This window comes from Odocoileus virginianus, chromosome 8, assembly GCF_023699985.2.
Source record: "Odocoileus virginianus isolate 20LAN1187 ecotype Illinois chromosome 8, Ovbor_1.2, whole genome shotgun sequence".
NCBI lineage: Eukaryota > Metazoa > Chordata > Mammalia > Artiodactyla > Cervidae > Odocoileus > Odocoileus virginianus.
The window spans coordinates 13193912-13220612 of NC_069681.1; the positions used below are offsets into that span (position 1 = coordinate 13193912).

General features: G+C 41.9%; 1 long non-coding RNA gene across 1 annotated transcript in view; it reads right to left on the minus strand.

Moving 5' to 3' along the window:
• LOC139036211 (uncharacterized) overlaps nucleotides 1-26701 on the minus strand; it is a 119209-nt gene that overhangs the window by 14933 nt on the left and 77575 nt on the right. The gene's annotated exons all lie outside the window — the stretch shown is intronic.

A 26701-nucleotide genomic window follows, 5' to 3' on the forward strand; every position in this document is an offset into this window, starting at 1 on the left:
AATTGCATCTTCAGTTTAGCTGGTCATTCTTCTTGAGCAGAGAAGGTTGTTTCTCTGACACTGGGACATAAAACCCTACATTTTATTTATTTTGTTTCTTATTTCAAATATCTGTCCTATGCTTCAAGGCTTTAGTCTTATTTTTCAATTTTCTCTAGAAGACATTGTTAGCTTTGTTTTCCAAATCTTCTTTTATATTTTATCTAGAATGTGCATTGAGAGTTCTAGCTTCTTCATGGCTAGTCTCTCCATGTCCTTCTTTTTCTTTGTTTTTTCCTGATTGTCTTGTGTTTACTTTTATTGACTTCCTAAACTGGATTATCCAGACCATCCCTTTTATTTATGAATCCTGGGTTAGTGTCCTCTCTTTCTCTCTCCATCTCTTCCTTTCAGCCAGGACCTATAGGGTGGATGGGTGACCCATAGATATGGGGTTAGGAATGCAGTTCTATATCTATTAAAAAATTGATTGATAGGATTACAGGATGGGGGGGTGGGGTGGGGGGGATAAACTGGATTAAACCACAGGAGCTATTCATCATACAAATGTGAATTATTTCTGGGAAATTTTCTTTCAATGTTGTAGAGAGAGGGTATGCTGAGGTTAAGGGCTCAGTGATAAAGATGCCAGATGAACACCTACAAAGGATAATAGAAAAGGACTGTATCTCTATGGTTATGAAAATCTAGAGGGGATAAGACTAGTCATCAAAGAAAGAAAGAACTTGAACTGAGGTGGAGGGCAGGGGGGAAGTTAGGTCATAGAGTTTCAAACATAAAACCTAGAAGATGGAGGAAATTGGTACCAATGATACAGAAAGAGATTAGCATTAGATTCAAACTAAGGAAAGTGTATCTGATGTCCCACAGAAAAAGAGAATTATCTCCAGAACAGGGGCAAGAAGCATTTTGAAAATGGAAAAAGCCAGACTTGGGTGTGTGACCTGCAGACTTAGCCACTGGCTGAATACCTACAATTTAGGCCTTGGGTAGAATTCATTGCCTGAGACAGCAAGGCCTTTCAGACAGAGCAGAGTAACAAAGTATGTGTGCGTGTTAAGTCGCTTCAGTTGTGTCTGACTCTTTGGGACCCCACGGACTATAGCCCTCCAGGCTCCTCTGTTCATGGGGTTCTCCAGGCAAGAATACTGGAGTGGATTGCCATGCCCTCCTCCAGGGGGAGTAGCAAAGTACAAGGATTGATGTTTGAAGAAGAGTTTTGAGCCCTGACAGTATGTTTTGGCTGGTCTCTGCAGAAAGGGAAATTTGGGGAACTTAGTGTTTCAAGGGGTCCTAGGTAGATGCTTTTCATTATTCTTCTTTAATTTCTTCTTCATTTCTTCTTTAATTTCTTCTTTTGCTGCATCTATACTCTGAGTCTCCTAGAGTTAATTACAGGAGTTCCTGTACCGTCTCCTTTTACTCTGTCTCCCATTTGTCAGGAGTGGGGACATTGTGAAGATGAAATGAGATGTGGCATTCAGAAGCACTGTGAGCAGAGAAGCAATAAGAGTTGAAAGTGGCCTATCTAAATTGGGGTTGGTTTTCTATGATGCTCCGACACCCTTATTTCTCACCCTCTGATTGTATCAAGATACAGTAAACTCTGAGTGTAGCATCCTGAAACTGTTGGATGTTTTTCAACAAACATTGATTAAACCTGTAGTAAGTATCTGTATCTGGTGTAAACAATGTAGCTACCAGAGGAAGACCTAGGGCTGTGACCTAGGTCTGCAGGGAAGGGCAGGGGGCAGCCAAGCTTATAAAGCCTGAAGTTTCTGTGATTTGCAGGGTTTTCTCTAAGAAAAAAAAAAAAAAAAAACCAACAAACTTACAAATACAAATTTAAGTACAAAAGGGAAGTGTTATTTGTTTAGGGTGAGAAAAAAATTCCAACTAATTCAAATTTTAAAAGTCAGACAAATAACACAAATATAAAATCTAGGTAGGAAAAAAAAGACATAGTATTTTTATTAACTAACTGCATAACAAACTTCTATTACTTTTTTCCCTTATATTTTGACTATAAATTCTTTGATCACCTCTTCATATGACAATGATTTTTAAAAATTTATTTTTCAGTGGATGATAATTGCTCCACAGTACTGGGTTGGCTTCTGTCATACAACAATGCCCATCAGCCACAAGCATATGTATGGTTTTTTACGATTATTTTTCATAGAAAGACAGAAATGTAATTCAGTCTTTCCGGTCACATAGTTCCAAGTGAATTTTTTTTTTAATCACTTACTTAATGATTTTATGTATTGAAAGACAGTTTGTACACCGCAAGCCTATTTTCACCTCACTGCCCTCATGGTCCGGGCCTAGCATGGCAAGCCGTTCTTGTTAAGGTGCAGTCCCCGGTCTCCTCATTCCTGAGTGTCACGGTTCAGGGTGAGTCATCCCCGTGGGTAGGAGGAGTGTTCCTGGAAGCCATTCCTACACTGGGACAGCTAGTGTCACTTAACTATACATGGAAGTGTTTATGAATCACATAAATACACCTGATTAAATCCAAATAAATGTCTCTCTATATCAACTCTCTCTAAGCTGGATCCCTCAAATGCTCCCAGCCTTTCCAAACTACCTAATATGAGGAAATATATGTAAAGTGGGATGGGGTCGGTCAGAGTGGGACAGGAAACAGTGGACTTAAGTCATTGCAGTTAAAATAGATCATATATATATATGCAAATTTTACAAAGATCTATGATTTCATGAATGCATAAGGCCCAGGGCCTTTGTGAATGAAGTGTCCGGACACTTGAGATTTATTAACCTCCATGTATATCCACCTGTGGGGAGGAAGGTAGATAACCTGAGTGAGTGAATAAAGACGTCACAGTGATACTGAACGTGGAGCCAAGTCTTGAAAGATAAGGGGAGATTTTTTAGCAGGTCAGCAGGAATGGCCAGGGCTCATGAGAGGTGCCAGTGAAAGAGTCAAAGAAAGAATGGTAAGAGTGAGAGAAGGAGAATCAGATGAGTATGCTGGCTTTGGGGAGTTTAGAGCAAATTTCAACAAGGGATGGTTCAGCGCTGTGACAAGTCCCAGGAGACGAGAACGTAAAGGGGTCTATTGGATTCAGCAATAAGGAAGCCACATGGTGACCTTTGCTGCTGTGGTCTCAGCGGTGTAAAAGTGAGAGTCACTCAGTCGTGTCTGACTCTTTGTGACCCCATGGACTACACAGTCCATGGAATTCTCCAGGCCAGAACACTGGAGTGGGTAGCCTTTCCCTTCTCCAGGGGATCTTCCCAACCCAGGGATCAAAACCAGGTCTCCCACACTGCAGGTGGATTCCTTACCAGCTGAGCTGCAAGGGAAGCCTGATGTGGTACAGTGGGTGTCATAGTGATGTGCTATGGGCTGAGGGGGGAACGGACCACAAGGAAGCTGACATTTTGATTCTCTTCTGTTAAGATATGTGCCTGGGGAGGGAAGAAGAGGCAGAGTGCTGTATGTATAAGAAAGCATCAGGATGAGGGACTCTTCTTAGCACTGTTTTTTAATTAAGGAGAGGGTGCCCGAACATGTTAAGAATGTCCTGGAATGAAGCTGGTAAAGAGAGAGAGATGTTTTCCTGGTCTGAGCAGAGGGTGGGTGGGTTCCATCTGCTTGTAACGTTGCCCACCTGCTTCCAATGACTCGGAAGTTCTCTAGGATGACTTCCAGCCCCAACCAACTAAGCTTCAGTACAGGTCCTCGGAAGAGTCTGTACCTGCTCATCCCAACATCCCAGGTGGTGGCCCGCAGCTCAGCCCTGCCCTCCCATCCCACATATTGCAAGAGCTGAGTTCACATTCAGTTCTCCCTCAGTTTCTCAACCTCATTTCACCTCTTCTCCCAGTCCTCTGCTTCTGTCTCTGTATCTCTTTCTACACTCTTTTCTGATATGACGTATTTCCCATGCATTATATTCTTCAAAGATATAACTTTTAAGTGACTGCATAATATTCTGTAACATGGATTAGCCATGTGCTGTGTTGTGCTATGCTTAGTCACTCTGACCCTTTGCAACCCCATGGACTGTAGCCCACCAGGCTTCTCTGTCCATGGGGATTCTCCAGGCAAGAGTCCTGGAGTGGCTTGCCATGCCCTTCTCCAGGGGATCTTCTCAACCCAGGATCGAACCCAGGACTCCCACATTACAGGTGTATTCTTTACCAGCTAAGCTACCAGGGAAGCCCGGATCAGCCATTACTTATTCTAAATCTTTGTTGGACTTTTTGTCTGTTTCAAGATGAATTTTCAGTTGTCTAAATTTTTATGTACAGTAGTTGCTTATTCCCTGAGGACCTATTTTAAAAATTTTTCAAGAAATGGGATCACTTACACAAAGATATGCATGTTTATATGGCTTTTGACATATATTGCCAAATTGCTTTCTTGATCTCTCAAATGTTTGATGATAATGAGGTACTGAGAGATCAAAAGCATTTGCATTTGGTGAAACACATCTGAATAACATGATAAAATGGAAAGTCTGAAGTAATCATCCTGATACATTTGGGTAAAAGCTGGATTTGATTGTTTTTGTCCATATTTTGAATTAACTAAGGAATGGAGAACTGGCCTCCACATTTTCCAACTACATGTTGTGAAAATTTATTAAGATAAATTGCTTCAGACGTACAGTTGGATCTTTCTGACTCCTAGATTGTGGTTACTGCCCTAACTGGTCAGCCTGGGGTGGAAAACACTTCCTGGCAGTCAGCAGGCTCATTATTCTGGGATCTAGAAACATGAGAATCAAGAAGAGGAAAGCTAATCCACCAAATAAACAAACAGGCATGGTGGACATGTAAGGGGAAGTCAGCTCAGGACAGTAAAATACCCTCAGGGAGAGAGGCTGAAAGACCCACCTCCTCCTGCCTTGCACCCTGGTGGGGGGGGGGGGTGTCCTAAATACTGACCCCCACTGTGCGAACTCAGGATGCTTGCCACCTTTCTGGTCCTCCCCTGCTCCCCAGGTTCTAGGATTTGCAGAATAGCCTGAGGACAACTGAGAGGCTAAACAAAGGAGGAGAGCTTTCCAGAGGCTTCCTCTTGGAAGATTTTGCCAAATTTCTGGGAATATATAAGAAGCTTAGACCCAATAGAAAAATGGGCCAAAGATCTAAATAGACATTTCTCCGAAGAAGACATACAGATGGCTAACAAACACATGAAAAGATGCTCAACATCACTCATTATCAGAGAAATGCAAATTAAGACCACAACGAGGTACCATTACACACCAGTCAGGATGGTTGCTATCCAAAAGTCTACAAGCAATAAATGCTGGAGAGGGTGTGGAGAAAAGGGAACCCTCTTACACTGTTGGTGGGAATGCAAACTAGTACAGCCACTATGGAGAACAGTGTGGAGATTCCTTAAAAAACTGGAAATAGAACTGCCATATGACCCAGCAATCCCACTTCTGGGCATACACACTGAGGAAACCAGATCTGAAAGAGACACGTGCACATCAATGTTCATCGCAGCACTGTTTATAATAGCCAGGACATGGAAGCAACCCAGATGCCCATCAGCAGACGAATGGATGAGGAAGCTGTGGTACATATACACCATGGAATATTACTCAGCCATTAAAAAGAATTCATTTGAATCAGTTCTAATGAGATGGATGAAACTGGAGCCCATTATACAGAGTGAAGTAAGCCAGAAAGATAAAGACCAATACAGTATACTAATGCATATATATGGAATTTAAAAAGATGGTAATGATAACCCTATATGAAAAACAGGAAAAGAGACACAGATGTACAGAACAGACTTTGGGACTCTGTGGGAGAAGGCGAGGGTGGGATGTTCAGAGAGAACAGCATTGAAACAAGTATACTATCAAGGGTGAAACAGATCCAACCAGCCCAGGTTGGATGCATGAGACAAGTGCTCAGGGCTGGTGCACTGGGACGACCCAGAGGGATGGGATGGAGAAGGAGGCGGGAGGGGGGATTGGGATGGGGAACACATGTAAATCCATGGCTGATTCATGTCAATGTATGGCAAAAACCACTACAATACTGTAAAGTAATTAGCCTCCAACTAACAAAAATAAATGGGGAAAAAAAAAAAAGAAGCTTAGGCTGTGAAAGCCTGGGTAATCCATGAATATAAATACATCACTAGGGGCAATCCAGCTTTATATTTTTTAACCAAAGCTCTTTTTAAAATGTTCCCTTTCGGATTTCAAAATGCTCCCTTTTCTAAATTACAATCATATAGAGGCATCAAACAAGAAAGCTCTTTGATAATATCCTGCCTATTTGGGGAAGGGTGGAGATCAGAAAGATGTCAGTGGGAGCTGTTGGGCTTGGTCACAGTCTAAGAAGCTGAACTTTGATCATTCAGCAGAGAAGGGGCAGGAGGACCATGATGTCTCCAATTCACAGCCTCAGACCGAAACTCGTTAATAAGTCATGTCTCACCCACTCCATTAATGATCAGCAAATGATGGGAACTCTAGCCAAGAGACCCAGACTTCAGGACAGAGTGTCAAATAACAGCTGACACTGTCAACTAAAAATAGTACTTTGGATTCAAATGAGTGATTCAGATTTGTTTTCTTACCTTTGCCTGAAATAGTATTATATAGAAGAGGGCTGTTTTGAAATGTTTCTCTTTTATGTGAAAGGAAGGTTTTATTGCAACCAGCTGGCCAGTGAGCTCAGATTCAATTCAGCAGAAATTGGAAGCACCCACACATCCATCTCCAAGGCTGAGGGTATTTGGCACATAAACATATGTGTGCACTTGACTCTGTAGACCAGGTCACCAAGAACAAGAGATGGTTTGGGAAGTTACGTCAAAGTTTTGCACCATTTCCAGAAACTTCTCCCTTTGTACTCTTCCCATCATTCTCCTTCTTCATAAGATGAGAGCAATTAAAATGTTAACTGGTCAATGATGAATGACACAAGCTAAACAATTTAGGATACTCTTTGGCTGAGATGATAATTGAAGAACCAAACTGATCTTTCCAGGATATACCCATATACTTTATCACTTTAAATGTGTTGACCAAGCTGACCAGATAATTTTTAAACAAAATCTACAATAAAGCATACATTTGTTTCTGATTGGATATTAGTAGTCTTTTTCATCAAATTTGCTGGTACTGGCTAATCAGATTGATCAATGTGCCTTTCTGAATTTCAGTCAGTATCACTACATGTGAGGCCCATGAAGGATGTCTAAGCTGTAGGTTCTCAAGGTTTTGCCCACTATGAAATGCATACCCCTTGAATGTAGATGAATTTCTGTTTTGTATAAGCGTCTCCTCCCCTTGGACATTTTTCTGCCACTCAGCCAATTAGCAGATTCCATTATATTTAGGGAACATACGATGAGTCTACATTCCTTGCCTGGTTATTGGTGTCTTGGGCACTGGTCATTGGTGTCATGAGAACAGAGAATGGAGTCTGCAGGAAAGTGTGCAAGTCAGTTTCCTATAAGGATTGCAGACCAGCAGTACATGTTCAGAACCCAATTATCAGTTCCAAAAGGGAGAGCACAGGAAGGGGCTGTCACACTGTGAAACCTGCCAGAGTAGAAGCTGAGTGGAAACCTCGAGAAATGGAGTCAGTGTTTAGACCACGAGGCTTCAGGAGAATTCCCCGAGCCAGGAATTCACGGCAACTCTACAGCAGCTTCTCAGTCCTCAGACACGGGTGTGGGGGGAGCAATCAGAGAGTGATTACAATGGCAACCCACTCCAGTATTCTTGCCTGGAGAATCCCAAGGACAGAGGAATCCAATCCATTGGGTCGCAAAGAGTCAGACACGAGTGAAGCAATTTAGCACACACACACAGCAGATGCAGCCAGTGGGAGGCACCAGACTTCAGGATCAGAGTGCCTAACAAAACCTCACTAGGAGTTCCTAACCTAGACCCCAGTCCAAACACACTGGTCTCTTCACACAGGCACGAAAGAGTACCATGGGCCTAAGTGTTTCGAATGTGCTAGAAATGTCAGTGATACCATCAGTTCCTGATAGTGAGAATGAAGTTAGACTTAGGTTAGACTGAGGTACGACAGGCATATGAGCTGTGAAAGTCTGTGTGTGGTGGCCTGGAGGCCCCAAGGCGAGCTCACCCTCCAGCCTATTTCTTCCCAAACCCTTTCTCTTCTCTCCCTCACCCCTTTCCTTTCTCCATTGGGTCTCAGAGCTGTCATCAGACTCCTAAACCCTGACGTTAAGACCTAACCACTCTCCCCTGTGCTTCCTCACCCAGCACCCATGTGAAGACCCTACCGCTAACACCACCTTGTTCCAATGGTGGTTTTGGATCTTTGTCAACAGAGTCAGAGTTTGTACCCCATGCAAGAAGCACAGCTCCTTCCTGGAGAAGTCCTTTCCTCCCTAAAGGAAGAAGAGTGGGAGGTTGTGCAAACGGGAATGGAGAACACATTTTGTGCTCCAAGAAGTTCTGTACCCCTAAGAGTGAGAAATGACACTCACGGTCAAGAGACAGCAGCCATGCTTCTCCTGGCTCTCTCTCCAGCTATCCAAATGCAGGCTGGGCAGTGGCTTCTCAGGGGGGAAAGATGGAAGGGAGGGGAGGCAGGGAGGGAGAGACAGGCAGGGCAGAGGGTAACCCTTCATCTTCTTATTGCAAAAGAAGTGCCACAGAAAATAGCAATGCCTCCAGAAAAGTAAATAAGGCAGCCTGTACCCCATAAACTCAAGGCAGGCTTGGGGTGAACAATGGGGTTCTCATAAAATCTGAATGGTGTCAGTGGAAACTAGTATTGAGCTAGGCAGGCTTGTAACTTGTGCAACCTTTCAACAGGTTGGAGGACAGACAGGTTACTTCCAGGAATTTCACTCATTCCTTAAATTCTTTTCTGAGTGGATCTGTGTTAAACAGCTGAATGACAGTGCCAAGCAGGAGATGCAAAGCAGCCAAAAATGATAAAGAAATGTGAGGGAAGACCCAGTAGAGGGCAGGATCTGAGGGTTCCGGCACCGAAAGCAGAGCTTGCAACCGAGATCCCGTAATTCTGCCAGGTTTTTTACAAAACCATGGCTACTTTGTCTAGCTGACACCTTGGAATTGCCCTTTATTATTAACTTTTGAATGATTCTAGTATAAAACAAAATCAATTCCTGACTCATTAGACTCTACAAAAATAGTGATGGTATTGAGTTGTAGTAGGCACATTCGGCAGTATTATTAATATAAAAGTCTAAAAGTGACTTGGTAAACCCTAGTTAAAACTATGTTTCTCTTAGACCTTCATGTGAAGTTTTCTCTTTGCAGGCTGATTTAACAGCACGTTAACACTGATTTGATGAGGAAGAGGATGGTAATTATGAAATTTTGATACAAATGGCCAAGGAAATAGAATTTTCATTAATGGAAATGGGAAAGCCCCCAGAAATGATTAGCTTGAGAGAAAGCTGATGTATTACACATGAAGTGTGAGATGTGGGTAAAACACCAAGTTAGAAACAGCGCATGGGAAGCAAGTATAAACCTGGAGGAAATTTTGGTAATTAGCATATTGCGGAAGCCAAGGAAGCAGATATGATTGAAATGGGAGAGAAAAAGTGAGGGAGCAGAAGAGGAAGGTCAAAGAGCATGTGGAGAATCCAGCTCCGAGGGGATCAGCTGAGGATAAGCTTCCTGGTGGAGGATGCAAAGGAAGAAACTAAAGAGAGAACCAGCACAGAGCTTGGCGCCACGGAGGCCAAGGGGGACTGTGAGCAGCCAAGACGGCCTGTGGTCTAACAGCTCCGGGACTGGTCTCCTACGACTCTCCCCTTGACTCTCCCCTCTCCTGGGCACTGGCTTCCTTGCCCTTCCTTGAACAGGCAGATAGGCCCCGGCGTAGGGTCTTAGCCCTGGTCGCCCTCTCTGCCTGGAGCACCCCTGACCCCGGAGGTCCACACAGTTGCCTCTCACTTCCTTCAAGTCTCTGCCTGATTGCCACTTTCTCAGTGTGGTCTACCCACTCTCTCTCCTGTTTTCCCTAGGACCACTTAAAATACCAGGGAAAGGGAAGTGAAGTTGCCCAGTCGTGTCCAACTCTTTGTGACCTCATGGACTGTAGCATACCAGGCTCCTCCGTCTATGGGATTTTCCAGGCAAGGGTACTGGAGTGGGTTTCCATTTCCTTCTCCAGAGAATCTTCCCAACCCAGGGATTGAACCCAGGTCTCCCACATTGCAGGCAGACACTTTACCATCTGAGCCACCAGGGAAGCAAGTATTACTGGAGTGGGTAGCCTTTCCCTTCTCCAGGGGATCTTCCCAACCCAGGGATCGAACCCGGTTTCCTGCATTATAGGAGGATTCTTTACCAACTGAGCTATGAGGGAAGCCCTTTAATATATTGATGCTAGATAATTTACTTACTCATCTGTCTACAAAATAATAATTGCTTATGCTGTTTGATATCAGTCTAATCAAATATAAACATCATGAAGTCACCTTTCCTGAGTACTTACAACAGTCCTTAGTATACAGAAATATCAATTGACTATTTGTTGAAGGAAAGAATGAACAGTGTTGGACAGAGCTGAGAGGACAAGGTGGCTAGTGCAGGAGAATGGGCAAGGTCAACTGGACTTGATCTTGGGTGGTCACAGCCTGCATCAGCTTGGAGCAGGGCTAGGGTTCCCAGTAAGAGATTGAGACTGGGTCGCAGTGGAGCAACAGATTCTAGCTACTAGACCAGTGGCCAGTGACAAGGGCTCTGCCCTTCAGCTTTGCAGAAAAAAATTTCGAGAAGACAGAAAAGTAGTGAAGCAAGTAAAGTGTTTATTAAGAGGATAAAGAGTATGTACAGTACATGTGGGTAGGCACACAGGCAGACTAAGAGAGAGTCACTGAGTTGCGCCCTTGTGGTAGCTTGAATTATTTTATGGGGCATTTTTTCAGGTTTCCTTTGGCCAATCCTTCTGATTTGCCTGGTGCACAGTCCATAGTTGGTATATCTCAGGATCCTCCCATGTGTGTGCACACATCTCTTAGCCAAGATGGGTTTTACCGAAAAGGCGTCTGGGTAGAGCTTCCCTTGACATCACTACCCTTTGGCCTCCAAGGAGCCTTTTCTTGCGCATGTGTGGTCGGGGAGGCCTCCTAACTTCGAGAATAAGAAATATGTGATCTGGGCAGGGCCCAGCCTTCTCCCTTAATTGTCGTACTATTCTGGTCTTGGAGTTTTGGTCCATAGGGAATGAATCTCCAATGGCTTTTTATCCTGGTGGGGGTCCATCTGCCTCCTGCCTCAGACTGATGTTGGGAAAATCCTTGGCAGATCTAGTGAGGGAAGTCTGGGGATGGTAACGGGGGGCGGGGCAAGTGGGCAGGGTAGAGGAAGTGGAGGCCACAAGGTCAGAGAGGTAACTCAGAGCACACCAGTTACATTTGGGCATAATGTTTAAAACTCCACAACTGCAAGTAACTGGATCTGTTCTTCATGCTGCCGGTTTTGGAAGACAAATCAAAGGCATGCACTGGGTTGGCAATCACAATGGGCTGGTCTGTGTGGAGTTGCAATTTAGAGGGCGGGCTGTGACCTGCACTGTCTGCAAATCCATGTGAGATTGAGCTGTTCTATAAAGGAGGGTACACACAGCCTGTTCAAGTACCACCTATTTTAAGACAATTCAGTTTTCTGCAAAACCCAAAGCTACAAACCTCATGAGTCAAGAGTGATGGATTTAAGAGATAAGAGAGAAAAGGGAAGTGGGAAACCAACCCAGAATGCAGCTAGGGCTCCACAAAGAGCACAGGAAGAAGGGGGAAGAAGCCATCCCCTGCTGAGATAAGGCGACAGTCTGGGCCTGCCCCAGAGAAAAACAACCCTGTCCAAGGGCCACGGGGGAGGAAAGGGCGGAGGGAGGAGGCCGTTCTCGGAAGTGAAGCCGGCCAGAGGAGAACAACAAGCTCAATTATAGAAAGATCCGCAGGAAGAGGATCTGCTGCAGGAGGGAGTTTTGGAATTTGAGACGGTGAATAAGCCAGAAACGGAGGAGTCAAAGAGGAGAGGGGAAGAGAAAACCCTGAGGGCACTCAAAGGAGAGTTAAATTCATTTCAGGAGCAGGTTCCAAGAATAGGAGAATAGGCAAGGCCACAGAGAGAGCCCAAGGAGGAACTTGAGGAACAAAGCGAAAAATAAATAAACGGAAGAGACCAATGGAAAATCGGAGGGTACCTTTCGTACATGAGCCTGGCAAGTGTTCAAGGGTGTGTGGAATTTGTTTGATGTTGGGTCATTAATTCATTCCACTGTGCCATGTATTTGCATAAGTAACACATCAACACCCTGTGAGAGTCAAATGCAATGCAGAGAAGTGGGGCCCCCCAGAGATGGGGGGAATGATGCTCACCCAAGGATTCAGTAGTGTTTGACCCTAGAGAACATGGAAGGTGGGCTTACTAGGAGTCCACTCCCTGGTGGACACTGGAGCCCTAGGGAAAAACTCACAACACTCTCTATCTGGTATAGAAGGCTTGATCAATGAGCCAGAAAATATTTCCTTTGGTTGCCATCAGCAGCAGGTAGCACTGGGATCTCCAGCAACTGTTGCGGGGTGGCCTCCTCGAGTCTTAGGCCTTGGCAGGTGCTTGTTTTAACTACGTTCACAGAGGAACAGCAATGGTTAACATTAACTGGTTGGGGGGGTAGGGTAGGGGAAGTCCATGTCATGTGCTGTGCTGAGCTCTTCATAGACAGTCCATCCTGATTATTTGTGAATTCCACATTTGCTTATTTGCTAGAATGTATCTGTGACTCCAAAATCAATACTCATAGAGCTTTTGTGGACATTTGGGGACAAGGGCAGACAGAAAAATCTGAGTCCCCTGACATGCATGTGTGTTCCCAGCTGAGGTCAAACAGGGTGACTCTTCTTGTTTCAACTTTCATACTGTAAACAAGCATACTTTTTGGAGTCTTTGTGCTTTTTGTTGGTGATTTCACAGTTTGATATGGGCCTCAAGTGTCATAATGCTAAAGTGTCTTCTAGTATTATTGCTAAGCACAAGAAGGCTGTGATCTTTTTTAGAGTAAAAGGTATACTTTAGATAAACTTTGTTTCAGTATGAGTTCTGATGCCATTGGCCATGAGTTTAACGTTAATGAATCAGCACTATGTATTATTATTTTTTACTCTTTCTTTTTAAAAATTATTTATTTTAAAAATTTTGGCTACACTGGGCCATCATTGCTACTCTTGGGATTTTTCTAGTGTTGGTGAGTGGGAGCTACTCTCTAGTTGCAATGTTGGGCTTCTCATTGTGGTGGCTTCTCTTGTGGCTCAGGGACTCTAGAGCACAGGTTGTGTATTTATTTCTTTGACTGGTTTGGGTCTTAGCTGTGTCGTGAGGGATCTCTAGTTGCGCCTTGGGCTCAGTAATTGCACTGAGCTCGCTAGCTGTGGCCAACAGGCCCCAGAGTACATGGGATCAGTAGTTGCAGTGCACGGGCCTAGCCGCTCCACAGCATATGGGATCTTAGTTCCCGGACCAGGGATCAAACTTGCGTCCCCTGCATTGCAAGGCAGACCCTTAATCCCTGGACCACCAGGGAAGTCCCAACGCTATATATTAAATAAGTTGTATTTAAACAGAAACACACACAACACAAGGTTATGTTTTGATTAGTTGAGAAAAATGTGACCAGAGGCTCTCAGGAATCTAAATTTGTATTTCCTCTCCTAGTGATGGTTCAGTACTTGCTAATTCAGTGTTCATGGTGACTCTATAGACCACAACTACCATGAATAATGAGAACTGACTATACATTATTTCACTAAATAATCATGTTTCCAGAAATTAATTGTACAAGGGGCTTCTCTGGTGGCTCAGAGATAAAGAATCCACCCACAATTCAAGAGACATGGGTTCGATCTCTGGGTAGGGAAGATCCCCTGGAGAAGGAAATGGCAACTCACTCCAGTATTCTTGCCTGGGAAATCCCACGGACATGGGAGCCTGGCGGGCTACAGTCCATGGGGTTGCCATAAGTTGGAATTGACTTAGCTACTGAACTACCAACTCTACAAAGATAACATTTTACAAAAATGTCTAGAGAGGTTAAATATTGTGTTCAAAGCTTTAATACTGGCAAAGAAGTAGAACCTAGTTCTGACCCTGGATCTCCAGCTCATGATGCTGATATTACCCTGGCTTAAAGGTGGATGCTGGGAAATGGTGGATTCCCCACAATGAACAGAGGATTTTATTCATGAACAAAATGTAAGTTGGCCTGAGGAAGCTCCTAGAAGTTGCTTAATGGGAATTTTAAGTAGAACCAGAATTTCTAAAATCACAGGTAGAGAAAGAACCAGGAAACTAGCTTGTTGTTTTTGCTATGACTTTAGCTTATATTCCGAAATGGGATGGCCTGGGGAGACTTGGATCTACATGAGGTTGTGATCATGTTTTGAAGAGAACAAAACGCTGTAAAAATACGTGATTCAATACGAAAACACTGAGCTGGGAGCAGGAAGTCCTATTCTAAACCTAATTCTGCCAGTAACTTCTGGCGAGCTTGAGAAAGTCCTCTTCACAGCTCTACGCTTTTGCTGCTCCACCTGAAACATGAACGTACTGGTGGATGATTCCCTCTGCTCTGATTTTAGACTCTGAAAACTGTACAGTTAATAGGCTCTGAAAACTGTATAGTTTTTAGGCTCTGAATTAAAAAAACTATAGTTTTTAGGCTCTGAAAGCTGTATAGGTTAGGCTCTGAAAACTATGTGCTTTCTAACTGAGTGACGTCAGTTCTATTCTGCCTGGGATAGACTTAGTTTTCACCTTTTGTCTTGGCATATGTATTAACAGCATTTTTCACTCTCAGAAGTGTGACAATCTGGACAATAAATTACACGATTGTCCTATGCTCAACCCATACTTGTTCTGGGTGTTTTCTTGGCTAGATCAGATACAAGGAAGCCCGTAGGAATGAAGACCAGCTGGGTTTCTCCTTCCAGATAACACTGGGTTCCTGGTGTCAGGTCACGGAGCTGCTTGGCTGCTGCCTGCTGCCAGGTTCCTGGTCTCTCCAACCTGGCACTTGCCTCACATCTTGGGTCTCTAGACCAAGGAACCTGCTGCTTACCCTTGGGAAAAATTCTGATTTGGTTTTTGATTCCCCCAAAAGAAAATTATATCCATTGGACTGTAAAAAGTGGACAGTCTTTGATACGGAGAAGTAACTTGACATAGCACTGCCAATTAAAGGACACGGTGTGCCTCAATGAGGTCATTCCTAGTTGTACTAGATGTGATGCCTTTTTAAACAAACTACCTACATTCACGGTATAATTCTACCCACACTGATTGAGTGTAACAAAAATAAATTTTCAAATGTAGAAATAAAAAAGCTAGACTGAGAAGTGAAATGTCGAAACAAAAACTTCTGGGAGACTCCTGAGTCTTCTGAAATATAGTCTTTCTAAACACTGTTTTACCCTCTTATTGTCATGTAAGAAAATTACATGAATGAATCACTATTCAAAAAATAAGGAAATAGATAAAATCTTCTATTAAACAAAATAATTTTCCTTCACTCATTCAAATTTTATAGAAATAAAGCACACAAAAAAGAAAATAATTATACCCTACTCCTTTTAGTTGGTTAAAATGCACTAGATAATTTTATTACACTGTTAGCCAGACACTTCTTCCCAGATAGTAAAATACAAGCTTTAACATAGATCAGATTAAATAATCCTAAACTTTTTGAATATAGTTTAGAAAATGAAATAATCAATTAATCTAATTCTCTAACCTGTGTTTCAGGTTCAAATGCTTCTTTCCTATCTTTCTGGGTAAACTTCAGCTATTCAATCCAGAAATGTAACATGTTAATGACTGAACAAACCTCCAGACTGGCATCTTAATTGAAATCCTGTTTCTGCGTGCTGCTCACAGGTTAGGAATGGACAATTTCTCAGTAGCAGTTGCTTGCTTCCTGGAAAGAGCTCTGGTTCAAAAAGGAGAGTTGGGGGAGAACTTGTACCTGGTGCAAACCTAACTGACTGACTTGTGTCTCTTATTACAACCCTTGAGACAATATCAAAATGGATTATTGGCTAAAAGATCACATTCCTTCAAACCTGCCAACTAGAAACTCAAATGGAAGACTGTACCCTGGATGCTCTGAATCAAAGATGTCAGAGTAGCCTTGGGTCTCTCCCTTCATGAGCCTTGCTCTGTGGTCAGGACCCGGGGAAAGCCAAGGCCTGGCAGGAGCTCTGCTGGTCTACACCCTGAAGAGGAAGAAACCACCAGCAACTTTTATCTGGTTCAGTTCAGAAATTAAAGTCCCCTGTCATTGCCCCAAAGGGATAATTTGATCTTATGAGCAAATAGCAAAAGGCATTTTGCCTAAAAAAAAAAAGTACCGTCAAAAATCTGTTTGCTGTTGGTTTCTTACAGTTCCACAATTATATTAATTTGAAATGCTAGATGTTTTTAGAACATTTTATTTTGTTGCTGACATGTGTTAAGTGAAAATCTCTTATGATGTTGGGCTTTTATGCTTAATCTGTTTTCTGTTAATAATCCTTCTCATTTCATTATGAAAAAATGAAACAAATGTTGTCTCTTTGTTTTGTGTCTGGCTCAAGATATTTGACTTTTAAATGTTGGCCAAGGGAAGGAGAATGTGGTTGCTATTTGCTAAGCCTGGATGAAGAAATTCGCTATGTGTGTTAGTTGAACTCACTGGTTCTCCTGCTTACCTGCTATCCATTCTCCTCCCCAGCCACTTTCTCCTTCTTAAATGTTTCACCAACACGTACCTCATGTTTGGGCATAACTACACGCACCGTTTCATTTTCTTCTTTTATCTAACATTTGGAGTAAAATAAAAGTTAGAGGGTAACCAATTCACATCTTGAACTATCAGCAAAGACTGACCAGGCCAAGCCCAGAGACACAGATTATATTTCAGATCAAGATTCAGAAGCAAGGTGGGTGAAGAAGGTCCAGGCTCAGGGAGGCCGCAGGTTTGAGGTGATGATGAATGATCACCAGCACCCCAGAGACTCTGTTTGGGGCTGGCCCTTCAGGCTCTTCTTGGTTTTCGACTGTGAGCAGGTGTCTCTGGGCCCACCTCAGGTGGGCAAACATCCTGGGAGTGGGAAACCAGAGGTTCTCTCTGCCTCTGACTGGAGGCACTAGATTCAAGTTCTAGGAATCTTGGTGAGTTTTTACCTTTGTAATGTTTATTTTCTCAAGGTAAGAGATAAAACTAAACAATTTAAGTAATTCTGTTTAATGTAAATCAGAAAAGGACAAAAAAGGTCACTAAGAAGTTTGTTCCATACCACACACAGAGACCACAATATTCATATAAACTGGAGAGGATGCCCGGAACTGAGAATATTCAGTATAAAGGAATAATAGAAGCAAGTCCTCCAAAACGTTCTGATGAACCCAGATATATTTAAAGTAGTGAAAAAATAAAGAGTGCCCTTTTTCTGTCACAAATGTGACAGGCTTAGTAAAGAACTATGTCTACACTTACTGTATGACATTGTTAAAGGAGGAACAGGGAGACAGTTCATCAAATGAGTTTAGTGAGTCAACGAGGGCTTTTTTCTGTTGGGAAGGAAACTATCAAAGGTGAGACGCCTAGGAGAAAAGAGACATGTTTTGACCAAGTTTTTTTTTGTTGTTTTTTTTTTTTTTTGCCCATGGTCTGGCCTTGAAAAGAGAGATCACAGAACGGGGGAAAAAAAAAAAAGTTTGAAGCTTCCCAATAATGAGTTCCAGGAGACAGTGAAGGACAGGGAAGCCTGGTGTGCTGCAGTCCATGGGGTTGCAGTTAGACACAACCGAGCAACTGAACAACAAGGAGGTGGGTAACTAGCTCTTCTTCAATAAAGAAGATGCTCTTCCTGATCCTCAACAGGTGAAAAAAATGAAATCGCAGTAGCTTTCTAGGAGGAAGGGCAGGAAAAGAAACAGTGGATGAAATTTCATCCCCAGCTACTGGAGGTCCCACAGATGCAATAAAGATCTGGGACCTGAGTGTGATAAGTGATCACTTGTGATAAATCAAAAGTGCCCCAGGAAGGGAAAAGAAAGGCTTGGTCTTTTTTGCAGTGGCTGACAATACCAGAGTGTGACAAAGAGACTGATAAGGAGATCACATACTTAAGGGTATGCCTTCAAATTTTATTCTGTAATTTATTATATCTTATATATGTAAAAATAGCTAACTCTGAAAATGAAATTGTTTTAGAAAACATTTTTAATCAAAAAACCCTAATTAGCCATTTTCCTGTTTCTGCAGTTTTTCCTAATTAAAGAAAGCTGTCTGCACACCCTCCAGCCCTTCAGGAGATAGTGGTGTTTATGTGGTGCATAATAATTTCAGATTTAGTGCACAAATAATCAGGCCCTGGAAGACTGGCCTGGAGCATCTATACTTATTAACTGATGGCAAATGTTAAACTCTAGGAACAAACAAATGCTCACTCAGATCATCATGTGGGGGGGAAAAAAAAAAAGCATACAAGCCGTGGAGCCAGAGAGACACAGGTTCAAACTCCAGCTGCAAAGTAAATAGCCGTATCACCTATAACCTCTGAGATTTTTGTTTCCTACCTGCGTCAGCTATGATTTATAATAAGGTGTACAGCTGTAGGAATTATATATAATACATACCAAGTGCAAACACAGCACCCCCATAACTTTAGGGCCTCAAGAAGAGCTCATTACTGTTAATAAGGAGACTGTGAGGGCATCCATATCTTTAGAAATACAGATACTTTATAGATGGAGTATCTTAAATCTTATGATTTTAAAATCCCTTTGATCTCCTAAATATAAAGCCATAATTCAGCATTCAGGAAAATGGTTTTGGGAAATGTTAAGAAATACAACATTTTAATTCAAACTAGAAATATTTTTGTCCTCACCTAGGGTGACCAACTTGCCTGCTTTGCTCTGAACTGAAGGAGTCCCTGGGATGTGGGACTTTTAGTACAGAAACTGAGAAATTCCCAGGCAAACCAAGATGAGTCAGTCATTCTAGCCTCACCTCAGAAGTACCTGACCCTTTAACTACACCTGGGATCCTTACCTGGAAACCTGTTAGAAATCAAATCCTTGAGTCCCAACCCAGACCTATTGGGTCAGAAACTCTAGGGATGAGGTCTAGCAATCTGTGTTTAAATGAGTTCTCCAGGTGATTTTGAGACATGTAGCATGCTAATGTTTGAGAAATGTTTGTTTATAATATGTGATTTATGTCAGACTAAGACATTTCACAGAGAAAATGTGAATAGAAAAAAAAACAATGTATTAAGCCTATTTCAAGACACTTAAGTCAATATTTTCACGGCTGATTATTTTCCATTATTAATATTTCCCAAGTTTTCTGTCATTTCATCACTGAGCTATGATCAGTGAGGAATGAGAAAGAAGACCAAGATACTGTAACCAGCGTAATAATTCAGCTCAGAAAGTAAGCTGCATCCGTTAAAGCTCTGAGGGAAGGAGAAAAAGCTTTGAGGGTAGGAGAATAGAGTTACGCAAACTAAAACCCAGGTTCTAGTCTAATGGCTTCTCTACCTTTGCAAAACATCACACAGTGAGTTTCCAGGGCTGGGTGTAGGGCAGTAAGTATTTGGGTAGGGCCAGATAATACCTCTGGAGGGAATCACCCAGGAGACTCCCAAATTAATGCCATTTCAGTTCCTGCAACAACCACACCAGTCAGTTCCTCAGAAGGCTCTGGTTAGTTTTGCAAAGCAAACCAGGGGGATTTTCATAATACTTGGTTATTATATATGACTTCAAATATTTGAATGTCTAGGACACAGGACTGGGCAACAATCCGTTTTATCCAATATTGAAATCTTCACAACAGGCCCCTCAGCAGCGAAGAGTTTTCTCAGTGAAGGGTGGCTGCTTTTGGTGCTGAGTGGAGAGGGATCAAACAACAGCCAGATATCAATGATGAGTGTAAGTGAGGAGTGGAATGAAAGGAGTCATTAAACTCTCATTGTCACCACTATTCCAGTGGGAATTTTGGGATGTCAGCAAATGATTAAGGAGCTATGACTTGATCATTTTTCACTGATTGCCTTGATTTTTGCATACAAATATGACATAAGCATATATCATTACCAGATTTGCCACAGATCCTAATTTTTCCTCCAATAATAGGCCTAATCATACCCTTCTTTCCCAAGAAGGATGATTTGTTTGGCCAGGGATGGAATCAGCCAAGGCTTCTTCAATTGGCATACTTTTCCCCTTCATCCCATTGTGAAGTCCTAAAGGTCAAGTACTTTTTTTGCTAAACCTAAGAATCACAAAGGCCAAAGTTGTTGCTAGAGTATACTAACTTTCGTCTCAGTTTAAAATATGTAACTTTTCTATTACACCTAGCATAGCCCCTCTGTCTGAAAGACAGATATATATTATTTTTTATATTCTTTCCAGTATAGGTTATTATAAGATATTGAATATTGTCATTCTATCCCATCCAGCAAAGCAAACGTTCTTCATTGTTCCTTCATGATTTAATTACTATAGGATATGAATGTAACTTTCTCTGGGAAAAAACAAAACACTAAACAGACAAAAATTCAGAATCAAGGTTTCAGGCTAGTTTCATTGATTTTTGAGAGATGGAATGGAGGAGATTTGTGCAGGGGAGATGCTGGGAGGTACTGTGTGGGTCGGGCCTGGCAGACACTTGAGGCATTAAGTCTGGGTTTGAATCTAGACTAGAAAATCATTACTTGCTAAAGGTCTTGAGAATGACCCCCAACCCAGGTGGCTTAAATAACAGAGATATAGTCTCCCAAAGTACTGCAGGCTAAAAGTTCAAAATCAAGATATTGGCAGGGCCATGCTTCCTCTGAAAGTGCTAGACAAGAGCCTTCCATGTCTCTTCTTGGTTTCTGGTGGTTTCCAGTAATCCTTAGCTTGTAGGTACATCACTCCAGTCCTCGTATCTACCCTCTATCTCTATCTTTCTTCTTATAAGGACAAAAGTCATTGGATTTACCCCCTACTCTTATCCACTATGGCCTGATCTTAACTAATTATATCTGCAAAGACCCTATTTTCTAAGTAAGGTCACATTCTGAGATTCTAGGCAGACATGAATTTTTTTTGGTGATGGTGGGGCACAATATTCAATATAGTGTACTTAGGTACTTACTGGCCCTCATTCTCTGCCAAAATTCACCATATGGGGTCTCCTGGTAGTGACAATGCTTAGAGCAACAAATGGGCTCAGAAAGACCTTGGAAGCCATTTGAATATGAAGTTCTATTCTTATTGTGGAGGTTGCAACAGACTATTCATTCTCCCTGCTTGTTATGAAACAGGTAATAGATTTAACTAGCTGTGAAGAACATATTTTACCATTTGATATATGGTTAATTATACTTTAAAGTGGGCTTCCCTGATGGCTCAGATGGTAAAGAATTTGCCTGAAATGCAAGAGACCTGGGCTCAGTCCCTTGATTGGGAAGATCCTCTGGAGGAAGAAATGGCAACCAACACCAGTATTCTTGCCTGGACAGTTCCATGGACAGAGAAGCCTGGTGGGCTACAGTCCATGGGGTCACAAAGAGCTGGACACAACTGAGCAATTAACAATATTTTAATAGAAAAACTGCCCTGAAGATATAGCAAAATGCCCTGAAAATAAGGCAAAAAGTTTATATCGCCATCAAAGAAAAAGCGTATCAGTTTAACAGATGATAGAAATAGCTTGAAAAAAAAATTCCTGAATGGAGAAAAGCTAACAAATTTTAAGTTGTGCTTGCCAAAACAGCTCTCATAGATAGCCATGTACTTGGTAACTTTTTCAAGGGCTTGAAGTATTGGGATGGCCAAAAATTTGTTCAGGTTTTTCTGTAGGATGTGTCTGTAAACCCAAACAACTATTTTGGACAACCCAATAACTTGAAAGAAAGATTTTTTTTAAAAATTCAGTTAGATCAAAAGTTCTATTCACCCTCATATACAATGTCAACTGAAATTCTGACAGACTGGTCACACATGTTCACAGGCAGAATCCAGATTTTGTACTATGGTCTCCAAGTGAATTACACTGGAGAGAAAGCAAGGACATTTTGTTTATTATCCTCCATTAGCCAAACTGGATCTACAGCTCACAAGAACAGTCAAAAGAAATTGCAAAACAGACCAGGAACTTGCGCTGATGGAAATCATCTCAATTTAAATAAACTTTAAGAAGCTTGCTGAATATAACTGTTATGGCAGCCTTTCAAAGATCACTTTCCCAAGTGGATTTATTTGAAAAGAAGTTAGCCAGACTGGAAACAATCTGGAAAACTCTACTTTTGCTATATTTACTTTTTTTCTGTGAGGGTGGAAGGGCTCAGGGTAACAATGTATAGGGAACTAGAGAGACACCATCCTTCTCTAAACCTTGAGCTTTGCCAAGAGGTGGAAGAGGTAGGCATTGCTAAACAGGCAGAGAGTATATACATCTTGAAGACTTAAGAGTGTGCAAGCCTCTGGACTACAGGACTTGTCTAGCAGGCTATGTTAATCCCTTAATGTTTGTCAGGAAACAACACAGGCGATTAGTTAACAGCATGGGCTTGAAAACCAGTCAGACTTGTAAAGGAGTCCCTTTAATGTCTCTATGAGTAACAAAATTAATTTCCATACATTTCATCATATTGAAATCAAAGCTTGTGAAAGTGTCTATTACATAAAGTTACAACCTGTCTTAAATAAGGTAACACATGAATAGCATGTAAGTGTTCAGTTCATGTTGGCAATTACTAGAAACCCTTTTCTCATTTGTTTTGTTTTGTTTTGTCTTTGGAATGTTTAGAGACAACTTTCTAATAGCTAAACACAATGCTTAATTGCCTTTTCAGGGGAATTTCCACTTCAAACTTTGTAGGCACGAGGCCCAGGGGTTCGTGTTCTTGGCCTTGAGGTCCCTTAACAGCCGTGCAGTGGGAGGTAGGATGCACCCAGAGTTAACAGATTTGCACTGGAGTGCTGGTGCTGCCACTCACAAGTCAGCCCAACCTCTCTAGGCCTGGTTTCTACCTGCAGATGGCATGCTAGGTTTGTATCCATAGCTGATATGACAAGTAAGCCTACAGAGAGAACTGGTGAGAGGACATAGAATCGAATGGGGGTCATGGTTAGTAGGGTTAGAATACAGATAGATGGTGAAGTTTAGGGGAAAAGGAAGATGATGAAAGAAGAGGAGAATCAAATGGTGGTAGAGGAAAGAGATGAGGAAGACAAATGAAGAAAAGAGAGGGAGAAAGAGGAAGGAGAGTAGGAAAAAAGAAGAGAGGGTTGACTGGGAATCCCGATTCTGCTTGATTGTGTAAGTGATGAGCAGTGGCTGGATCCCTGCAACCTGACTGAGAGCTCAGGACTATGGCTGACAGTGCTGACTGCCCTGAATGAGGAAATTTTGTGAAGTAAGCATTGCTATACCTTTCCTTTCCAGGAATTAGGATTTGGAGACAAAAACTTTCTCCAGGGGATAAGTGCAGTATCAGACCAAAAACAGGAGGATTGTTTGAAGTGTTCTTAGAAAAGGAAACAGAAAGGACAGGGGAGGAAGTTATTACATAAATAATGCAAGAAAATTTTCCTGGAGAACATAAGAATTTGGAGAAAAGGGCTCTTCAAATACACAGCAGCATAATAAAATGAAAGACACAACAAAGTTCATGATAGTCCTGAAGTTTTATGACATTCATGAACAATAAAACATAAGCATTCAAGAGGAAAAAATAGGTCACACAATATAGATTAGGAATTAGAGGGGCATCCGCCTCCTCAAGAACAATGCTAGAAGCTAAAATACAGTAGAACAATGTTTTCTGTTCATCAAGAAACTATTTTCTAACATAGATTTCTTTTTTTTTAAGTTATATGCAAATACTATGTCATTTTATTTTTATTTATTTATTTATTTATTTTTTGGTTATTTTTTTTTCCCATTTATTTTTATTAGTTGGAGGCTAATTACTTTACAACATTGCAGCGTTTTTTGTCATACATTGAAATGAATTAGCCATGGATTTACATGTATTCCCCATCCCCGTCCCCCCTCCCACCTCCCTCTCCACCCGATCCCTCTGGGTTTTCCCAGTGCACCAGGCCCGAGCACTTGTCTCATGCACCCAACCTGGGCTGGTGATCTGTTTCACCCTAGATAATATACATATTTCGATGCTGTTCTCTTGAAACATCCCACCCTCGCCTTCTCCCACAGAGTCCACGAGTCTTTTCTATACATCTGAGTCTCTTTTTCTGTTTTGCATATAGGGTTCTCGTTACCATCTTTCTAAATTCCATATATATGTGTTAGTATACTGTAATGGTCTTTATCTTTCTGGCTTACTTCACTCTGTATAATGGGCTCCAGTTTCATCCATCTCATTAGAACCGATTCAAATGAATTCTTTTTAATGGCTGAGTAATATTCCATGGTGTATATGTACCACAGCTTCCTCATCCATTCATCTGCTGATGGGCGTCTGGGTTGCTTCCATGTCCTGGCTATTATAAACAGTGCTGCGATGAACATTGGGGTGCACGTGTCTCTTTCAGATCTGGTTTCCTCGGTGTGTATGCCCAGAAGTGGGATTGCTGGGTCATATGGCAGTTCTATTTCCAGCTTTTTAAGAAATCTCCACACTGTTCTCCATAGCGGCTGTACTAGTTTGCATTCCCACCAACAGTGTAAGAGGGTTCCCTTTTCTCCACACCCTCTCCAGCATTTATTGCTTGTAGACTTTTGGAAAGCAGCCATCCTGACTGGCGTGTAATGGTACCTCATTGTGTCTAACCTAGATTTCTATACCGAACCCAATTAAGTATTTTCAGATGTGAAAGTGAAAGTGAAGTCGCTCAGTCGTGTCCTACTCTTTGCAACCCCATGGACAGTAGCCTGCACCAGGCTCCTCCCTCCATGGGATTTTCTAGGCAAGAGTACTGGAGTGGGTTGCCACTTCCCTCTCCAGGGAATCTTCCTGACCCAGGGATCGAACCCAGGTCTCTGGCATTGTAGACAGACGCTTTACCGTCTGAGCCATTCAGATGTAGTCAGTATCAAAGGTTGATTTGCCACACACAGTTTCTTAGGGAGCAGCAAAATGTGTTCTATATAAATTAAGAAAAAGAAGAAAGGAGAGAAAGAAGCAAGGAAGAGGGATTCAGGAAACACGGGCTTTTTTTATAGGAGAGAAGCAAAGGGAAATCCCAGTCTTCTGCTCAGGGTAAATCCTTAAGAGTCTTAGAAACAGTAAAGACTGGAGCAGGAAGGCAAGGAACTGTGAGAAGGTTGTAGGAAGAAGAAATTGAAACTGATGTCACCAGATGCATTTGATCATGTTGAGAGACTCTAGTTCAGGTGGAGACTTGAATGAAAAACAAATAGAAAATAGAATAAATTCTATTTATTGGTGGGGGGAGGGAGTTAACTAAGAAAGGAATGTAATCATAGTAAATTACATAGCTCAGTTCTGATGATGTTTACTGCCATAATAGTATAAACACTGAATCCTTATGTAATCACAAATCATAATAGGCCACACTGGAAGGATGAATGAGGGGAAAGTGAGTATCTGGAGGGTGAAACAGGAGAAGTAAATTCTAATCTTTCAATTTAATAATTTAATATATACTATCTAAGTGTGAGAAGGAAATGGTAACCCACTCCAGTATTTCTTGCCTGAAAAATTCCATGAACAGAGCCTGGTGGGCTTCAGTCCATGGGGGTCACAAAGAGTTGGACATTACTAAGCATACACATTCCACCCCACACCATCTAAGTATGAGAAAACATTCAGAAATAGATACAAGCATGTTATAAAAATGGACATAAACAATTAAAAAAGAGTTAATAGTAGTTGGCCCTGGGAAGTAGGAATTTGGAAAGAAAATGCTGCTTTTTTCATTATTGTTGCTTTGAGATTTGTAGCAATATTGAGTTTTTAAATTATATATATCAATTAATTTAATAAGTATAAAAGTTATAATTAAAGCGTATTTGGAATGTAGAAAAAAACATACCTCAGTATGATGACTGAAGTGAAAACCCATAAAATCCTTAACAGATAAATATTATATGTTCACTTTACATGGGAAGAAATTGAAGCCCAGAGAGCTTGTGCACGCATATAGTTACTAAGTGGTAGACCCTGAGCTCAAACCCAGTCTTTCTGATTTTATATTTCAGGCTTCCTCACAATGACTTCCTGTCTCATTATCTTTTACTTTAAATTTGTCATGTTGCTATAAATAGTACCACTTACACAGGGTTTCTCATGTGGTGCCAGTGGTAAAAGAAAAACCACCTGCCAGTGCAGGAGACGTAACAGACATGGATTCAATCCCTGGGTTGGGAAGATCCCTTGGAGGAGGGCATGACAACCCACTCCAGTACTCTTGCCTGGAGAGTCCCGTGACAGAGGAGTCTGGAGGCCTACAGTCCACAGGGTCAGACTTAAGTGACTTAGCACGCATGCGTGCACACAGTAGCAACTAAAAAAATCTAAATATACAAAATGACATCCTTCATTAGCCATGTCTTAGCTAAATAAATGGAATCTAATGTCACCATTGCATCCTTGGTTTGGAACAGAGATGAGCATTTGGCAACCCACTCCAGTACTCTTGCCTAGAAAATCCCATGGACAGAGTAGCCTGCAGGCTACTCCGTTCATGCGGTCACAAAGAGTCGG